This window comes from Phyllobates terribilis, unplaced genomic scaffold (genome assembly GCF_046119375.1).
Source record: "Phyllobates terribilis strain yellow unplaced genomic scaffold, ASM4611937v1 Scaffold_24__1_contigs__length_18792416, whole genome shotgun sequence".
NCBI lineage: Eukaryota > Metazoa > Chordata > Amphibia > Anura > Dendrobatidae > Phyllobates > Phyllobates terribilis.
Genome location: NW_027362784.1, coordinates 15,427,455 through 15,448,174, shown reverse-complemented (window position 1 = coordinate 15,448,174; position 20,720 = coordinate 15,427,455). Strand labels below are relative to the sequence as shown.

Below are 20,720 nucleotides of genomic sequence, written 5' to 3'. Positions count from 1 at the left end.
ATGGTCCAGGGTGTGTTCTGGCTGACCATGTACCTCTCCCTCAGGTGACTGATCACATGACTGTGACATCATCACAGGTCCTGTGCACACAGAAGGACTGATCACATGATTGTGACATCAGCACAGGACCTGTGTGCACTGGAGGATATATAAATCTTGGTGCTTTTGAAACAGGGTGTGAAAGGCATGAGGCCTGTTCCCCGTGTGTGGGACACCATTAGAGTGTGAGGCCTAGTGAAGCCGGGTGAAGCCTGAAAGGCAAAGGCAGGATCCTTGTGTATAAGAGATGCCAGTAGCCTTGGAGGGCAAGAGGCTTGGAAGACAAGAGTCCTGAAAGGCAGAGGCTGGTTTCCTTGTGTGTGCAAAGAGATGCCAGTAGCCTTGGAAGGTAAGAGGGCTGGAGACCCCCATCTGGGAAGCCGTAAAGCCACAGCTGTGGCAGAACAAATCTGATGGAAACCGCTAGACCCGGCAAAAGGTAAAAGTGGTGCGTTATATGGACATTGATATGGTTACTTGGCTGAAGGCTGTAACTGGAGCCAAGTGGGCCTGTCTGCCACTTGAAAGGCTCTTGGATGTTATGTGTGTAAACATGCCAGTGAGCCACTGAGATGGACTGTGTGATAAGCAGTTATGAAGTGTAATAAACTGCTGGATTTCATGTTACTGGAAAACGTTGCATGTGTGCTTTAATTGACCCGGTGAAGCGAGGGTCCCCCAGCGTGATGACTAGCACTGCCTTACAATATATATATGTAAGTATGTGTAGACACTGGTTAGGCTACTACTGTAACGGCTTGAGTATATATGACACTGATCAATTATCATTATGGCCTCTGTCAGGTAATTACATAGATGATGCTCAGTGACAATAGTAAATGGCCCAGTAATACAATATGGGAGAAGAAAGATGACACTCACCATAAGGGTCTTGGTATTTTTGTTGGCTAAAAAATAGCAGCTGACCTGTTACAGGAGAGCGTGGGTGCATGCAGGTGCCGACCATTTCCTGTTATTGTGCTGCTTCGTTTGGTGTGACTAATAAGACAAATAAATATACCAAGATACTTCTTACTTCTGGTGAGCTCTGATTGTCTTCTCCCATATTGTATGAGCTCAGTCTAACCCCACCTGCACCCAGAGCTGTGGAGTCGGAGTCGTGATAAAATGGACCGACTCCGACTCCTAAAATATATAACAAATTGGGTGTAGTAGTTCAATGCAGTTTGTGGAGAATATTATTTCATAAGGATTTGGGAAAGTTATGAAATGTCCTATAAATGTCTGTCCTATTCTTGATCTAAGGGTCTAGACTTTTAGCTGAGATGAATCTGTGCTACAGTAAATTTATCTCTTAAACATGAGCCATGTATGAGGGTGTTGGAGTCAGAGTTGGAGTCGGTGTCATGGAAATTGAGGAGTCGGAGGTTTGGCTTACCGACTCCACAGCCCTGCCTGCACCACTGATTTACAGCTTTCTGTCTACACTGTGCATAGACAACGCTGACAGTGGAGAGGGACATGGTTAGCCTGAGCTCATGAATATTAAGGACTGCATAGCAGGAGCTGATCATTGAGAGGACTAGCAGAGCTGCAGCAGATAACACAATTGTAGCACCCCGAGGACTCGGCTGCTACAGGGGTATTGCACCTCGATCCAGAGGTGTGGTATTCCACTCCCGGGTAAGGATGGAGTGTGGAACTGGGCTCAGTTAGCTGCATGCACCACACTCACCCCATTTCCGGGGGACAGACCAACGGTACTCCCACCAGATAGATGTGCAGGTACGACAGCTTCTGTCCCCGGCTGGAGTGGGGAGGGGGGAGGAACATCCTAGTGGTGTAGGAGCAGATAGGGGAGGGACTCTGGGCATAGGTAGGAGCCCATTGGGTGCTTGTCACCTGGGCTCAGGTGTCAGAGGGAGTATATAAGGTGGGCACCATCTTAGGACAAGGTCTTTTTGGTCTGCTCTGTGCAGAGAGGAGCTCAGCCAGAGAGGGCTGACAGGGAGCTGTGGCTCAGTCTGGGCCCAGCTCCAGAGCCAGGCCTGGAGAGGAGGCCTGAAGCAGAGAGAGAGAGAAAGGAGAAGAAGGAGGAACAGAAACACCAGGAGAGGCCCAGAGATGCAAGAGAAGAGGGAACCCTGAGATCCCACGAGTTAACGGGTGAAGGGTTGGCAGAACAGGGTACCGGATCCCAAACTGGTGGAGGCCAATTATCCTCAGCCAGGAACCAGAGGTCGTGGACAAGTTTTGGCGCGACCCCTCGCCATATCCACCAGGAAGGCATACCACGTATAGGGTCAGGGAAGCCGGGAAAGGTTTCACCACCAGAAGGCCCGAGGGAGCTGGACAAAGGTGGATCCCTGGTGGGGACGGCCAGTAGGAAGGAAGAGAGGGGAGCTCAGGACCACGCTCTGGAACTGCCTGGGAGTTGGCCGAGTCCCGCACCTGGTGGACGCAGCACGGCTCGGGTGGTCACTCTTGGCCGAAGTGATCTGAATACCAACTGTGAGTAAAGCTGTGAAAACTGCAATGCACGTCTCTGAGCTTCCTTGTCACACCACTACCACTATCATCATTCCCTGCTTCACCAGCTGCCCTGAGGCTATACCTCTCCCGTTGGGGGTTATACCATCCACGCTGCACAACCACACCACCGGCCTCAGCGGTCTGCCCTGCAGCGGCGGCTTCATAGCTGCAATCAACGGGTGGCGTAGTCGAACTCTATAACATCTTAATGCCGCGCACTGCCTCTTAGTTTGACCACTCTGGGCACGGACCGGGTCACCGCCACGAGGACTACTACCCCTGTCAGATCCGGCTCCGGGTATCCCCCGCATGCGCAACGCAGCACAACATGGCCCAGGGGGCGCGTCACAATGATTTATCAAAACTACAGCAAGGAGCCCAGTAACATCACTGGATTCGGGGTCTCGGCCCCCACATCATGCTGCTCTCAGATGAGGTAGCATAAACCTGGTGACAGATTCCCTTTAGTAACATCAGACACGATCTTCCATCCAACAAGTCAATAGACCCGAATAATTCAGACTCAGGATTTCTGACTATGATGTTGGCCAAGAGAGTGTGTGAAAAGAGTCTCCTTCCTGCAGACGATCATGCCTTTCAGCTTTGGAAGATGAGCTGCTGCAGCAGAGAGTACAGATTGCTGCCATTGTTGCCCTACAACCGTCACAAGCCGCACAGTCTCGTAAGCCATTGTTTTTGTAATCCTTATAAATCACTTAATGGGTTAAATAGGTCAAGCTTTTGCTATGTATTTGGTATGATTTGATCTCGTTTTTGTTTCTCAGATACAGAATCAATGTGCTCATTTAGCTGCCCAGGTAATGCCCTCTCACCCCCATCTTCAGCTTCTCCACCACTTTCCGCACAGTTTTTGCAATTTACAACCCCAGTAGCTCCGCTGCCCCCTCCTCCTCCTCCTCCTCCTCCTCCTCCACCACCCCCAGTCCCATCTTCCCAACTAAAATCTGCACTTGATATTATAAGAGAACGTAAAGCTTCTCACAAATGCAGCCCGACGGAAAGTGAGGCTTCAGAGAAAGGCAGTGTGGATCAGCTCCCCAGTATGATGGATGTGTTAAAAGGCATGAATTCCATCAAGCTTCGGGCGGTCGAAAGGTCATTTTATAGATTTTCTTTAAATATATATTTTTTATTACAGACATGCGTGAAATAGAATGAAGGAGAAAACTGTAAAAAAAAAAAAAATCTGTCACTGAGCCTGCATCTTTCCCTGCACATGACTGCTGATCTCATGAGCTGTCATGTGCCTTTAACAGCCGCAGGCGGATCCGAGATCCACCCGCAGCTGTTAACCAGTTAAATACCGCTGTCAATCACTAGCAGTGGCATTTAATACACACCTGCCAGAAGCTCGTCACAAGACACACCCATAGGCGTCCCTGTCATGTGATTGCGGGGTGCCAATGTGTTGTCATGACAGCCGGGGGTCTGCAGAAGACCCCTGGCTGTCATTGTAGATCCCCTGTGGCCGGCATTCATAGGAGATTGTGATTTCTGCTATACATAGCAGTGCTGAAGCCCTGCTATGTGTAGCACAGGTAATCAGATGATTGCAGCTTCAAGTCTCCTAAGAGGACTATTGCTGCCAGTAAAAAGTAAAAAAAGTTTTAAAAAACATAAAGGTTTAAATCACGCCCTTTTGCCCTATTGAAAATAAAACCATTAAAAAAATATATGCATATTTGGTATCGCTGTATTCAGAAATCTCCGATCTATCAAAATATAAAGTAAATTAATCAGATCGGTAAACGGCGTAACGACAAAAAAAATCTAAACTCCAGAATTATGTTTTTCTTTTTTTGCCTCCGCAAACATAACAGGCGATCAAAACATTGTATCTACCTCAAAATTATATAAATAAAAACGTCCGCTGAGGGCGCAAAAAATAAGCCCTAACCTGGCCCTAGATCCCGAAAAATGGAGATGCTACGGGTCTCGGAAAATGGCGACATAAGCGATTTTTTTTAATTTTTTTTTTTACAAACTTCTGATTTTTTTTTTCACCACTCACATATAAAAGAACCAATACATGTTTGGTATCTATGAACTCGTACTGACCTGGGAATCATAATGGCTGGTCAGCTTTAGCATTTAGTGAACATAGTAAATAAAATAAAAAAATTACAATTGTGGAAATGCACTTTTTTGCAATTTCACCGCACTTGGAATTTTTTTCCCGTTTTCCAGTACACGATATGGTAAAATAAATGGTGTCAATCAAAAGAACAACTTGTCCCGCAAAAAAAAAAGGTACCGTACAGACCAAAAGTTTGGACACACCTTCTCATTTAAAGATTTTTCTGTATTTTCATGACTATGAAAATTGTACATTCACACTGAAGACATCAAAACTATGAATTAACACATGTGGAATTATATACTTAACAAAAAAGTGTGAAACAACTGAAAATATGTCTTATATTCTAGGTTTTTCAAAGTAGCCACCTTTTGCTTTGATAACTGCTTTGCACACTCTTGGCATTCTCTTGATGAGCTTCAAGAGGTAGTCACCGGAAATGGTCTTCCAACAATCTTGAAGGAATTCCCAGAGATGATTAGCACTTGTTGGCCCTTTTGCCTTCACTCTGCGGTCCAGCTCACCCCAAACCATCTTGATTGGGTTCAAGTCTGGTGACTGTGGAGGCCAGGTCATCTGGTGTAGCACCCCATCACTCTCCTTCTTGGTCAAATAGCCCTTACACAGCCTGGAGGTGTGTTTGGGTTCATCGTCATGTTGAAAAATAAATGATGGTCCAACTAAACACAAACCAGATGGAATAGCATGCCGCTGTAAGATGCTGTGATAGCCATGCTTGTTCAGTATGCCTTCAATTTTGAATAAATCCCCAACAGTGTCACCAGCAAAGCACCCCCACACCATCACACCTCCTCATCCATGCTTCACGGTGGGAACCAGGCATGTAGAGTCCATTCTTTCACCTTTTCTGCGTCGCACAAAAACACGGTGGTTGGAACCAAAGATCTCAAATTTGGACTCATCAGACCAAAGCTCAGATTTCCACTGGTCTAATGTCCATTCCTTGTGTTCTTTAGCCCAAACAAGTCTCTTCTGCTTGTTGCCTGTCCTTAGCAGTGATTTCCTAGCAGCTATTTTACCATGAAGGCCTGCTGCCCAAAGTCTCCTCTTAACAGTTGTTGAAGAGAAGTGTCTGCTGCTAGAACTCTGTGTGGCATTGACCGGGTCTCTAATCTGAGCTGCTGTTAACCTGTGATTTCTGAGGCTGGTGACTCGGATAAACTTATCCTCAGAAGCATAGGTGACTCTTGGTCTTCCTTTCCTGGGGAAGTCCTCATGCGAGCCAGTTTCTTTGTAGCGATTGATGGTTTTTGCAACTGCACTTGGGGACACTTTCAAAGTTTGCCCAATTTTTCGGACTGACTGACCTTCATTTCTTAAAGTAATGATGGCCACTCGTTTTTCTTTACTTAGCTGCTTTTTTCTTGCCATAATAAAAATTCTAACAGTCTATTCAGTAGGACTATCAGCTATGTATCCAAGAGACTTCTTCACAACACAACTGATGGTCCCAACCCCATTTATAAGGCAAGAAATCCCACTGATTAAACCTGACAGGGCACACCTGTGAAGTGAAAACCATTGACGGTGACTACCTCTTGAAGCTCATCAAGAGAATGCCAAGAGTTTGCAGAGCAGTCATCAAAGCAAAAGGTGGCTACTTTGAAGAACCTAGAATATAAGACATATTTTCAGTTGGTTCACACTTTTTTGTTAGGTATATAATTTCACATGTGTTAATTCATAGTTTTGATGCCTTCAGTGTGAATGTACAATTTTCATAGTCATGAAAAAACAGAAAAATCTTTAAATGAGAAGGTGTGTCAATCTTTTGGTCTGTACTGTATATTGACAAAAAATAAAAAACTTGGCTCTGGGAATAAGAGTAGAAAAAAATGAAAGGGCAAAAACAGAAAATTGCAAGGTCATGAATGGGGTTAACAATGCTGTACCCTTCTCTGGAAGTCCCACATATAATGAATGTAGCAGTGGCGTGAATGCTTGAGAAGGCTCAAATATAATGTGCCTCTTCCAAGCCCCATTCATGGTGGGGGTCTTCCATGCGGACCTCCTGCGATCAGCAGGCTTATCCTGTGGATATGACTAGCCCAGGGGAATGAGGATGACTCGGTACCCGGGCCTTTAGCCTGGCCTTTAGGGATGTCACGGTGGTCGGCTCCCGGGCCCGTACTCTGGGCCTCTCTTTTAAAAGGGTTGGTGTTGTAAAAGAAAGAGTTTGTGACGCCACCTGTGGCTTCTGGTGAGGATCACCAGTGCTGCGCAGTCCACTGAGGCAGGTGATAAGGCAGCATGATGGTATAGCTCCCCACAGGTAGAGCTGGGCCTCAGGGCAGTATAGGAACGGGGATGCAGGACAAAGAGACTCCGCTGGGCCAGATCAAGAACAGGGATGGACACAATAGTCACTTCAGTACCTTTTACTGGTGGAATTTCAGGCACTCCCAGGAGCACTGTAGGGTGAAGGTTGTATGTCCGGATCCTCCCCAATGAGCAGGTTTTGGGCCTCCTGGTTCTGGCTTCTGCGTAGTAAGTTTCTGACCTGCCTGGAGCTAGGCCTAACTTTGCCTCTGTCCTGCGCTGGCTGACCTTGTGGTAGGGCCTTCTCTTGGAGAGCACGCTCACGACCTACGGGGCCTATGTGTCTCCTGGCTCTGGTACGTATCAGCACTTTAGCGATCCTGGGACCTGTAGTTCTCCAGGGATTCCAGTTTATCTTACTGGGTCGTGGAGATCCCGGCAAGCTTCGGACCCGGGGTCCAGTAACTACTTCTTCTTCGGGGTGAGCTAGTTAAGCTCCTTTGCCCCCTATGAACTAACTCTCTACTCTTCGCCTTCGGCCTACTCGGACCCTCAATAGGCTACTCACACTAACGGCAGCGTGCCGTGTTTCACCGATCTTATGGCGCCGACACACCTACAGCTCACCTCACTGAGCTACACGTGAGTCTAGAACGTGCTCCACTGCAGACTGACCTCTTTCAGGCTTTTGCACTGCAGGAACTCTCACAACAGGTTTGCTTTCTGTCGTCTCCAGTCTAGACTAACTGCTGCCTGGCTCCACCTTCCCTTATATATCTCCCTAAGGAGCTCCCTCTGGTGGTCTGAGGTGGAAGTTGGAGATGTGTGAATGGTTATGGGGGCCTCTTGTGGAGGAATCCTTCAGTACACCCTCCTGGGTCTGTGATACCAAGCACAGCTGGGCTTCACATTCCCCCCCCCTAGTTAAACTCAGCACTCCCGGGCTGAAGTACATTTTATAACAACAGTAACAATAGGAAACATAAGCAATACTAGAACACTCTTCCCTTTATGGGAGGCACGGATCTTAAACGTTGCAGAAACAATACAAATACAGAGTGTCCTCAGAATCCAAGTCTCCTATGGTGAGGTTCCCATACAGGATGTCCATCTCACAAGGTAGAGTACTTTGGTAGTTTTGAGGGACCTGTCCTAAACCCTCTACGCAGGCCCTGGGGTGGCTGCAGGGCATGAAGATCCGAGTTGCACCTCCAAAAGAGCCACTCCAGATAGGTTTTCCTTCTGAGGTCACCTGAAAGGGGCACTCCAGGGAGCGCAATTATATACAATAAGAGTTTTTGGGCTGCACACAGTCCTCAGCCATGCAGTTCATTATGCAAATAAAGAATTAATAGGAAAAAGCACAAATTGATAAGCATGCATGAAAACAAACAGTTATGCAATACATTACAATTTAATACTCAATACCCCAGGGGTAACTATCTACATTCTCTGAAATTTTGCTACTTTACTCAGTGTACCTAGCAGGAGGTTTACCTCTTGTGCTGCGTACTGATCTGCATAGTGCTGTGGTTAGTGGAGTGTCAGTATCTGTATCCTCAGTTACCCTACCAGTTTTACATGTAACCATGTTGTAAAATTGCCTTAACCTCTCTCTTGGACTGGCAAGTCTACCATTGGCTGGGCCCTCTTGCTCCGCTCCTGCCGGGGATCCTTCATCCGGGGATACTTCTTGAGCTGGCTCTTCTGCAGCACTTACAGGTTCAACTTGCTGTGGAGGGTTTTCTGGCTGTTCATAGAATTGGAGTACTGGAATGATTACTGCACCTCCTATTTGAGGCCAATCCGCTGGGAAGTCTCCAAGGTCAGTGTGTATCACTGTTTCTTTAGGTTCTTCCTGGGTTGTGAAAGACACTTCTTCCTGAGTCTTTAGTAGATGTGGACACAACTTCAGGTGGTCCCTAGATATTGTCGCAGTTGTTCTTCCTCCATCTTTGCTGATCAAACACGTCTTCCTGTTGTCAAACCTTGAATTCAACACAGTGTAGGGTTCTCTCTCCCACTGGTCATCAAGCTTGTGTTTCCTCCGCTTCCTTTTCAATACCACTTCTCCTGGTGTGAAGGGTTCTGCTGGTGCACTTCTGTTGTATTGTGCCTCTTGTTTATCCCTCACCCGAGTGAGACTGTCTTCGACACAGGCTTGGACTCTCCTGTACTGCTCCTGTCTGGTCGTGTCCCAGTCCTCAGTGGTCACATCAGCTTCAGGTTCTACCACACCAAGCTTCAGGTCCATGGGCAACTTCCCTGGTCTTGCACGCATGAGATATGCCGGAGTGCAATTGGTGGAACTTACTGGTATGTGATTATACAGATCCACTAGGTCAGGTAGTAGGTCTGGCCACTGGCTTCTCTCTTCTAGTGGTATGGTCTTCAGTAGATCGATGATGATGTTATTCATCTTTTCACAGAGACCGTTAGTTTGGGGGTGGTACGGTGTAGTCCTGATCTTTTTATACCCGTACAGATGGCAGAACTCTTTGAACAATTCAGCCTCAAAGGCCGTGCCTTGGTCAGTCAGTACCTGTCCAGGCTATCCATGGGACCTGCAGAAGTACGCCTGGAACGTCTTAGCTGCTGTCTCTGCTGTCAGGTCTTTGATAGGGGAGACCACCAGGACCCTGGAGTAGTGATCCACCATGGTCAGGGCATAGGAGTATCCTGACTGACTGGGTGACAACTTGACATGGTCCAGGGCCACGATCTCCAGAGGGCGAGTCGTCTTGATGGGTTGCAGGGGTGCCTTCTGGCTGCTGTAGTCTTTTCTTCTGAGGCTACAGGGTCCACAGTCTCTGCACCACCTCTCAATGAAGCTGCGCATCCCCACCCAGTAGAATCGACACTTCAACAGGGTCTCTAGCTTTTTCTAGCCAAAGTGCCCCACCTGATCGTGGTAGGCCTCCAACACCATCTGGATGTCCGTCTTGGGGACCACTATCTGCCACACCATCTCGAGGGTTTTGGGATTGACGTACCTCCGGCACAACTTCTCACGGTAGATAAACAGCCGGCTTCTCTCATTCCACAGCTGCTTTGCTTGGAGAGCCGCATCCTTCTCCAGGGAGGAACCTTCTTGGGTTATCAGCTCCTTGATACGGCTGACAACCGGGTCGCTGTCCTGGGTCTCTTTCCAGCTGTGGTGAGGCAAGGGGTTTAACGTCTTACCGCGTTGCTTCCTGGAGGCTCGTAGCTCGTGGGCCATCCCATTCCGGTGGAAGGCAGGTAGTTCAACCTCTTCCAGGTCATCCACTTCTTCTTCTGTGTCTGACTGGTGAGGCATCCTGGACAGGGCATCGGCGTTGGCGTTCTTGCGGCCCGCCCGGTACTTTATGGTGAATTGGTAGTTTGACAGCCGAGCCATCCATCGCTATTCCATGGCTCCCAGCTTGGCTGTTTGAAGATGAGTTAAGGGGGTATTGTCAGTGTAGGCAGTAAACTTGCTGGAGGCTAGGTAGTGCTTGAACTTTTCTGTGATGGCCCAGACCAAGGCCAGGAACTCCAACTTGAAGCTGCTATAGTTCTCTGGGTTCCTCTCGGTCGGGCGGAGCTTCCTGCTTGCATACGCGATGACTTTCTCCTGGCCATTCTGCTTCTGACTTAAGACAGTGCCCAGGCCTTCATTGCTGGCATCTGTATACAGCAGGAATGTTTGGCTGTAGTCAGGGTAGGCTAGGATCTCATCACCTGTCAGGATCTCCTTCATCTCTTGAAATGATTCAGCCTGTTCTTTACCCCAGTGGAATGGAGGGTTTTTGCTTTTGGGGGACTGCCCTACCAGGAGGTCTTGCAGAGGAGCTGCCTTCTTAGTGTAGTCCTTTACAAACCTCCGGTAGTATCCGACTAGTCCCAAGAACTGACGCACCTCCTTGAGGTTCTTCGGCTCCGGCCACTTCTGGATGGCAGTAACTTTCTCCGGGTCTGGTGCTACCCCTTCCGGACTGACAATGTGCCCCAGGTACTGTACCTTTCTCTTGAGCAGGTGGCACTTTGAGGGCTTCAACTTCATCCCGTACCGGGACAGTGACTCAAATACCTCTGCCAGGTGTTTCAGGTGGTCCTCGTACGTTCTGGAGTACACAATTACGTCATCCAGGTAAAGTAACACAGTCTCGAAGATGCGGTGTCCCAGGCAGCACTCCATCAGTCTCTGGAACATTCCGGGGGCATTTTAGAGTCAAAACGGCATGCTGTTGAACTCGCAGAGTCCCATCGGGGTGGTGAAGGCCGTCTTCTCCCGATTCTCCTCAGCCACAGCGACCTGCCAGTAACCACTAGTGAGGTCAAGGGTAGAAAAGTAATTTGCAGACTTTAAGGCAGCTAGGGACTCTTCTATGCGTGGTAAAGGGTATGCATCTTTATGTGTAATGCGATTTACTTGACGGTAATCTACACACATTCTCATGCTCCCATCCTTTTTCCTAACCAGCACTAGGGGAGCCGCCCAGGGACTACAACTATCCCTAATTACTCCCGCCTTCCTCATGTCATGCAGCATTTCTTTTGCCTTCTGGTAGTGAGCTGGGGGTATAGGCCTATAACGTTCTTTAATTGGGGAATGGTTGCCTGTGGAGATATGATGATGAACCCCCTTAACCCTCCCAAAGTCAAGTGGATGTTTACTGAACACCTGTGAGTATTCTTGAACCACCCGGTGTACACCCTGTTTTTGATGGGCAGGAGTGGTGTCTGTCCCAACATGGAGCTGTTGACACCAATCCTCCACCTGGGTTGCAGGGTCATTATCTTCCACTTCTTCTGGTGAAGTTAAGGACTCCGCCACATGGATACAGTTGTTGTTGACAGCATGTAGTTTAGCAACAGTGGCATAACGTGGCAGTTTGACCTCATCTTCCCCTAGGTTAAGAAGACGGACAGGCACCCTCCCATTACGTACATCTACCACCCCCCTGGCGGTTAAGAGCGTGGGTCTGTGCTCAGAGCAAAGGGGTTCTACTACCGCCTGGTAGCTCTGTCCTCTAAGACCTATGGCAGCTCTACACCAGATGAGCATTTCACTCATTGGGGGAACAACAATGGGTATAGGGTCTGTTACCCTCACGTTACCGATTTCACCATCTGTTAATTGTACTTGCTGTTGATACATCAAGACGCGGATCTCTCTCTGCAGCGCCCTCCTCTGTCTCGGTCTGGCAGTGTCAGCGATCTCTTGGAGCAAGAACACAACCTCTCCCAAACAGTTACCAACAACATTAGTGCCTAGTACCATATATGGGTTGCTGTCATCAGGGTTAGTCTCCACTACAATAAGTCCCTGGTCCTTCAGCTCCACTCTCCCCACCTTACAGTCACATTCTTAACCCCGAGTAGGTTAAGGGGGAGTCCATTTGATGCATATACAGACAAATTTGGAGCTGGCGGACGCAGATCGTCCATGGACCAGTACCTCTTGTAGAGGACTTCAGGTATGATGGTTACCTGAGATCCTGTGTCCAGCAGGGCATGCATCGGGATCCCGTCCAATACAATGGACAGGAAAGGTCTTCCTCCGACGAACCTGTTGTACCAGTCTGATGGACCTGGTGAGTCTACTCCTGGGTGGCGGCCTTCGGACCCAGGGTTTTCTCGTTTAAGGGACAATTCAGGGCGATGTGTCCGGTCTTATGGCATCGGTAACAGATCGGTTCCCTTGGTGGACGGCGTTGGTCACTGGTCCTCGGCGAGGGTGGTGTTGGCCTCCTCCTCCTCCGCATCCAGGGGACATCCTCAGGGCTATCAGCTAGCAGGATCTTCCCTCCTCCCTCAGGCTCCGTCCGCAGCTGCAGGGCACTCAGCACGGTGGTCAGGGTTTTACTCAACTGACGCACCTCTGAGCGCAGACTGTCCAGGTCTTTAGGGGACGTTGTTGGAACCTTAGCTTCAGCAGTCACTGGAGAAAAGGTGGGCGTTGCAGGCTCTGGGGTTGCCCCACCCTGGTAACATTGGATGGCATTTGTCTCCAGGGGCTGTAGTCCTTTTATAGCCATGTCCTTTAGATTGTCAAAGGTGGCATCTGGATGATCCAGGGACCACCAACGCACAGTCCTGCTCTCCTCTGGAGACTTCAGTCCCCGGACAAACTGTTCCTTCAGCATTTTGTTCTCATTCTCAAAGCTGGTCGGACTAACCTGGTTCAGAGCCCGCAGGGCCCCTTGAAGATGCCAGGCGTAGTCACGAACATAGTCCTCTGGTTGTTGGGAGCAGCTGTAGAACCTCATCCGGAGGTCCGCCTCAGTAAGGTCCTCAAAGACAGTATGTAGTTTTTGGAATATTGCGGACACTATCCCCGGTCTGCGGCCGACCATGTTTCCACTTCCCGCTCCGCAGCACCGGTCAGCTGTCCTAATACAACGGCAGCTCTTTGTTTGCCGGTCATAGAGTACATGTCCAAAATACCACATATCTTCCGCTTAAATCCAGACAGGGTATCTGGTTTGCCGTTGTACTGGCGGAGCCACTTTTCTCCAGGAATGTACGGTAAAGTCATAGGAATAACAGGTGTTACAGGCGCTGCTGGTGGAGCGGCGGCTTCGGCCTGCCCATTATCGGGGACGTTGACCGGTAGGTCGGCGTTCTGCTGTTCGACGGACATCTTAGCGCCCCCCTAGTTAACCGTGGCCTACCTTCTGGTTTTTCTTCCGGTAGGCTGCAGCTCCGCAGGTGACGGTTGTCTTCAGGACCTTGCGTCGCTTGCATCCTACGTCAGAGCGTTCAGCGACGCTCCGTACAGGACCTGGCGCTTCCTGATTTGACATCAAGGCGTGGGGTGTGTCCGGGACTTCGTGCTCTTTTGCAGGTACGCCCCTTATTTTCCCGCGGTTACGCCCTTCTTCTCGCTCAACGGCCCAACAATGGCGGCTATCTTCACCACAACTTTTCGTACACAGTTCAAAATAAAGGCGCACAGTACCCGGTGGCAACGGGCAAAACACGGTGTCATTGCAGTGGGCACGTGATCCTGTTTGTGACGCCAGGAAAGAGATGACTAGCCCAGGGGAATGGGGATGACTCGGTACCCGGGCCTTTAGGGATGTCGCGGTGGTCGGCTCCCGGGCCCGTACTCTGAGCCTCTCTTTTAAAAGGGTTGGTCTTGTAAAAGAAAGAGTTCGTGACGCCACCTGTGGCTTCTGGTGAGGATCACCAGCGCTGCGCAGTCCACTGAGGCTGGTGATAAGGCAGCTTGATGGTATAGCTCCCCACAGGTAGAGCTGGGCCTCAGGGCAGTATAGGAACGGGGATGCAGGACAAAGAGACTCCGCCGGGCCAGATCAAGAACAGGGACGGACACAATAGTCACTTCAGTACCTTTTACTGGTGGAATTTCAGGCACTGCCCGGAGCACTGTAGGGTGAAGGGTGTATGTCCGGATCCTCCCCAATGAGCAGGTTTTGGGTCTCCTGGTTCTGGCTTCTGCGTAGTAAGTTTCTGACCTGCCTGGAGCTAGGCCTAACTTTGTCTCTGTCCTGCGCTGGCTGACCTTGTGGTAGGGCCTTCTCTTGGAGTGCACGCTCCCAACCTACGGGGCCTATGTGTCTCCTGGCTCTGGTACGTATCAGCACTTTAGCGATCCTGGGACCTGTAGTTCTCCAGGGATTCCAGTTTATCTTACTGGGTCGTGGAGATCCTGGCAAGCTTCGGACCCGGTGTCCGGTAACTACTTCTTCTTCGGGGTGAGCTAGTTAAGCTCCTCTGCCCCCTATGAACTAACTCTCTACTCTTCGCCTTCGGCCTACTCGGACCCTCAATAGGCTACTCACACTAACGGCAGCGTGCCGCGTTTCACCGATCTTATGGCGCCGGCACACCTAAAGCTCACCTCACTGAGCTACACATGAGTCTAGAATGTGCTCCACTGCAGACTGACCTCTCTCAGGCTTTTGCACTGCAGGAACTCTCACAACAGGTTTGCTTTCTGTCGTCTCCAGTCTAGACTAACTGCTGCCTGGCTCCACCTTCCCTTATATATCTCCCTAAGGAGCTCCCTCTGGTGGTCTGAGGTGGAAGGTGGAGATGTGTGAATGGTTATGGGGGCCTCTTGTGGAGGAATCCTTCAATACACCCTCCTGGGTCTGTGATACCAAGCACAGCTGGGCTTCACAGATAGGTGATAACTTGCAAAGTTAAAATTAACTTATGCAAACATGATTTCAATAATTATATTAGGTTTAACATTTCAGAGTAGTCTGTCCCTAATTATAAATATGCTGTATTAGCCCCACTAATAGGATCTTAGACAAGTCTTTTCAGAAAATGGATAGCAGGTGATTGATTCATTTTTTTAGAAAAAGTCTGTAAAAAAAATCTTATTAGACATAGCAGCAATGAATGAAAAGTAGTTTGTATGAAGAGCTAAGTTATAGCCTGTCAATTACAGAATGGCAGTGATGTTTATTTTCACCGATTTTTCGCTTTAGATCCCCTGGTGGGAAACCCTAAACCAGGAAAGACAAGAAGAGATGTTCACTTAATGATCCCACAGACCCTGCAGCCATTATAGCCAAAGCCTTGAAGCAGAAGTTTGCGCACAGAAATGGTGATGACGCTGTCAATAAAGAAAATAGATCTCATGAGGAGTCTCCGTTCTCCAGTCCTGAAGCCCCAATGGTACTGTTTGTAAATCTTACATGACTGACCAACCAAAAATCAGGCTTATGAAAGATCGTGAATGGAAGGTTTGTTGCTGGATCTTTAAACGGTTTATCCAGGACTATTTTATCTTTTTACTATAAGCCTAAAAACTAACAGGCAGGTTGTTACTAACAGTGGCAACTATCTGCCTGTTGTATCCGGTGCCGGCTCGGAGAGGTCACCGACCACTGTCGCCGGCGATTCAGCTGCTCCAAGTCAACAGAGCAGCTCTTCTTCTTCCAGGCTGCTCTGTTGATGGGGCGTGGCTACCGACGTTAGGCAACTTGTGAGTCGGCTGCCAATCAGCATGACGTCAGCAGTCACGATCCATCAAGAGACCAGAGCAGAAGAGAAGCCGCTGCTCTGTAGACATGATATTAGCAGAAGCCGCTGAATTGCTGTGACCGCTCTGTGTCAGCAGAGATCGGTGCAGGGCACAACAGACTGGTAGTTAGCAACTACCTACCTGTTAGTTCTTAGGTCAATAGTTAAAAAAATGTAATAGTCCTAGATAACCCCTTTTAACATTATATACTTGGCAGCAATTATCTATCGTGTGACGTGGCCATAAGACTAAGTCAACTGTATAACATGGTCCTTGACTGTATAACATGGTCTATTACTGACCAGTGATAAGAAAGTATAAAAGCACGGACAACCCCATTTATTTGAAATATGGTTCCTAATGTTTTCGGCACTAGCTACAGATATAGACCCTAATTGCTCTATAGGGGTTGTCCATCAATAAAGACAATTTTTTTAAATACTTAAATGCATGCATTTTTAGCTAAAAATAATTTTTTGGAATTGGATTTGATTAAAAATTTTGCACCGTTTGCCTTTTGTAGTCTCTATCTTGCACTGTCTAAGAATCCATCAGTGAGCTTATTATAACAGTTCAATAGGAGAGAACTGTTATAACAAGAGAAGGAGAGTACCTTTTTTTATGTCTTTTTCTGACCTCATCTCAGCTGGTTTAAGACCACTGACCACATCAAAGTTGAATGTGCAGGGAAACAAATAGTCTGTAAAAGCCAAATGGTGCAATATATTTAATGAAACCAAAATGCACAAAATATATCTTTAAGTCCACAAAGATGCAACATGCACCAATTGGCAGAACGGGGAATTTTTATCCCCAATGGAGAACTTTTATCCCTGTTACAAAATATGTGCCGCAGGTCAGATGCATGACCGCTGGGAGTCTACCGGAAAAAGCCGAGCAGCTACCTAGGGAATGAATGGAGCAGCTGTCAAGCATGTGCCTTTGCTGAAGCATTCGTCATCGAAACCAATTTTTTACACTGTTGATACTACATAGTAAAAAAAACATAGTTCTTATAGATGCTATATAACCCTTTTAAGGCAACCCACATACTCTAAAATCTAGACCTTTCGGCTGCGTGCCCACGATGCGTTTTTCATGCGTTTCCACTGCGGAATTTCCGCAGTGGAAACTCATTAAAAACGCTTGGTAATCTGCACCACATGGTCCTCAATGGCATTCCGCAATGTCAATGCACATGCTGCGGATTATTCCGCAGCGTTTCTGCGGCGCTCAAAAATCCGCAGCATGTTCATTAATTTTGCGGAAGCGCAGCGGAATTGCCGCCATTGACTTGCATTGAGACGCATATAATCCGTGTCTATACGTTTGTACATGTGGATTATATGCGTTTCTATGTGCGGATGGTACCCAGTTCTGGAGGAGAGAAGACTCTCATCCAGACCTGGGTACCATTGTACCTGTGAAAAAAAGAATAAAATAATAAATAAAGTTTATATTTACCTTCTCGCGGGCCGGCCGGCAGCGCTTATCTTCCAGGACCTGAGATGACGTCGCGATCATGTGACCGCAGACTGTCTCGCGATATGCCGGCAACCCGGAAGGACCGCGACAACACACGCGGCAGCACATGCGGCAGGGGATCGGTAAGTATAGCTATATTTTTTACAGTCACACTATATAAATCCATGCTGTTTGCATGGATTTATATAGTGTGACCTAGTTGTCAAGCACTTTCCAAGTGATGCTATCGGGGCTCGGTTAGCTGCATGCATCACACACACCCCATTTCCGAGGGACAGCTCAACGGTGCTCCCATTAGTACAGTAATGCAGGCACGACAAATCATGTCCCTGGCTGGAGTGGGGAGGGGGAAGCACACCCAGTGATGTAGGAGCAGGGGGGGACGGTTTCTGGGCATAGGTAGGAGCCCATTGGTTGGAAGTCACCTGGGCTCATACACAGAGAGGTAGGTATATAAGGTGTCTTCATCTTAGTCGAGTAGAGTCAGTTCAGTCAGGAGGAGAAGAGAAAAGGAGTTCAACCAGGAGGGCTGACAGGGAGCTGTGGCTCAGTCTGGGCCCAGCTCCACGAGGCAGGCCTAGAGTGAAGGCCAGAGCCAGAAGAAAGGACAGAAACAGAAAGGAACAGAAAGGAAAGTAAGAAGGAACAGAACACCAAGAGAGGCCCAGAGACACGAAGGCAGAAGGAACCCTAAGGACCCAGGAGATTACAGGTGACGGGTTGGCAGAACAGGGTACCGGATCCCAAGTTGGTGGAGGCGACTAATCCTTAACCAAGAACCGGTGGTCGCAATCATTTAGTGGTGCGACCCCTTACTACACCTACTAGAAAGGCACACCACATAGGGTCAGGGAAGTGGGTACCCAGCCCTCCCAGGAGAAGATCAGAGGCAGCTGGACAAAAGTAGTGTCATTGGTGGGGCACGGCTGACGAAAGGATAGAAGGGAGTCCTGTGCCACACTCTGGAATTACCTGGGGGTTGACCGAGCCCCCTGCCTGGTGGAAGCAGCACGGCTCGGGCGGTCCTACCTGTGCACAAGTGAACTGGATGAGAACTGTGAGTAAAAAGCTTGAACTGCAACGCCTTGTCTCTGTGCTTTCTCACCGTATGCAGCACTACTGGTACTGGGACGCCCGTGCACCATAACCCCCACCGTCTACTACACTGCCCTGGGGCTTCACTCTTCCCGTCGGGAGTCACACTACCTCAGCTGCATACACCATCAGCCCCAGCGGTCTGCCTTGCAGCGGCGGTTCGCACTGACCGCAATCCACGGGTGGCGTAGTCGGACATTATCCCATAAAAGCCCCCACAAAAGACCGCCATTGGCCTGACCACACTGAGCCACGGGCCCGGGTCACCGCCACGGAGACTACAACCCCCAGAAGCCCGGTTCCGGGTGTCCCTCGGCCCAGGGGGCGAGTCAAATGCACAATCTGCATGCATTTTTTCTGGCAAGGGAGATGCAGAAACGCTGCAGAAATTTTCTGCTTCATTTCTGCATCGTGGGCACATACCCTTATTGGGTAGAAGTGTTTTAACTAATTGAATCGTTGACTGATCCTTCACGATTTTCCCAGTGTATATATGAATGTATATCTGGTTCTAACTTTTCCTATGTTCTTCACTTGTAGTTTGGGCGCCACCTGCTTAAGCCTATTGGGAAAAGAACACAGAAGGAAATTACAAGAAAGCAAGTTCATGTCTGAGTTGATGTTCATACCCCTGATGAAGCCATAATCACTTGGCGTAACGCGTAGGTTATTTATATCCTTCCTTTTTCTTTGAGCAGCTTTATTCTTGGCTAGTGTTGAGCGATACCTTCCGATATCGGGAAATATCAGATCGGATTGGATCGGACCGATACCGAAAAAGTAAATGCAAGTCAATGGGACAGAAATATCGGAATGAAAATAAACCCTTTCTTTCCTTGTAGGTTAATTCTACATGAAGGAAAACAACTAAGAATAATGTAGAATGTATTGGGGGAGGTGGCGGAGACAATAAAGGCATAGAGGTTTAGCCCAATCAAATGGAACAGCAGGAATTAATTTTTTTTTTTAAGACGTTCTGAGTTACGGAAATATTGACTATGTTAAGTATTTTTATATTTTGTCAGATATTTATGTTTCACTACTTCCATGCTCTTCACCTTCTTTTTTACTTCTCCCACACTTTCTCCTTCATCATCCTCAGCATCTTTTTCATCCACTTCTTCTTCACCTTCTTCATCTTCTTCTTCTTCACCTTCTTCGTATTATTCTTTTTTTTTACATTCATCATATTCTACTTCTTCATCTTCTTCATCTTCTTCTTCTTCATCATATTCTTATTTGTGGCAGGCATTCCTCTAGTTGTTATCTATAAAAGGTTGGACATTACACCTTTCGTTCTGCCCGTCACAAAAGATTTACAACAGGATTTGTCCGCGTTCAGTTTGGCCTGCAGCAGCAGGTCTTTTCCAGGGGCACCACGAGGAGGAACGGACTCACCCCCATACACTGCTTAGTCATCTTCTGCTTATAATTTAGATATTATCTTTTGCTCTGATTTTTAGTCTTATGCTTAATGTTCTTCCGCTTTTTGTTCTGCAGCTTCTTGTATTTCTGCTTCTTGGTTTTCTGTCTCTTGTTCTTCTGTATCTTGGTGCTTGTCTTCTCTTCTTTGTCCTCTTGGTCAACTTCTTCAGGGTCATCTTCTTGGTCTTCTTCGGGGTGGTCTTCAGGGTCGTCGTCTTCGGGGGTCCTCGTCTTCGGGGTCCTCGTCTTCTTCGGGTTGGTCTTCTGGGTCCTCATCTTCGGGGTCCTCGTCTTCTTCGGGGTGGTCTTCAGGGTCCTCGTCTTCTTCGGGGTGGTCTTCAGGGTCCTCGTCTTCAGGGTCGTCGTCTTCGGGGTCCTCGTCTTCTTAGGGTTGGTCTTCAGGGTCCTCGTCTTCAGGGTCCTCGTCAGGGAGATCTAGAGTGATTACCAAGAACCATTTCAAAAAGCTTGAACTTGGAAATGTAGCAGAAGGTACAAGAAAGCTGAGGAACTACCGAGGACCAGCTGACGGTACTGGAACCCGGATGGGTAGCAGAAGGTACAAGAGCCAATGGAACTGCCGAAGACCAGCTGACGGTACTGGAACTCGGTTACTAAGCAGGAGGTACCTGTGCCAGAAAGCACTACCAAGGACCAGCAGACGTTGGTGGAACTTGGATACCGAGAAGGAGGCACCTAATCCAAAGGCACTGTCGAGAACCAGTTGACGGTACTGGAACCCGGATGGGTAGTAGAAGGTACAAGAGCAAATGGAACTACCGAGGACCAGCTGACGGTACTGGAACCCGGATGGGTAGCAGAAGGTACAAGAGCCAA

The 20,720-nt window shown here is 48.4% G+C and overlaps 1 pseudogene; it reads left to right on the top strand.

Annotated features, from left to right (window-relative positions):
* Nucleotides 1-829: 829 nt before the first annotated feature.
* LOC141176295 (mitochondrial fission regulator 2-like) lies at nucleotides 830-19,073 on the top strand (annotated as a pseudogene).
* Nucleotides 19,074-20,720: the final 1,647 nt, after the last annotated feature.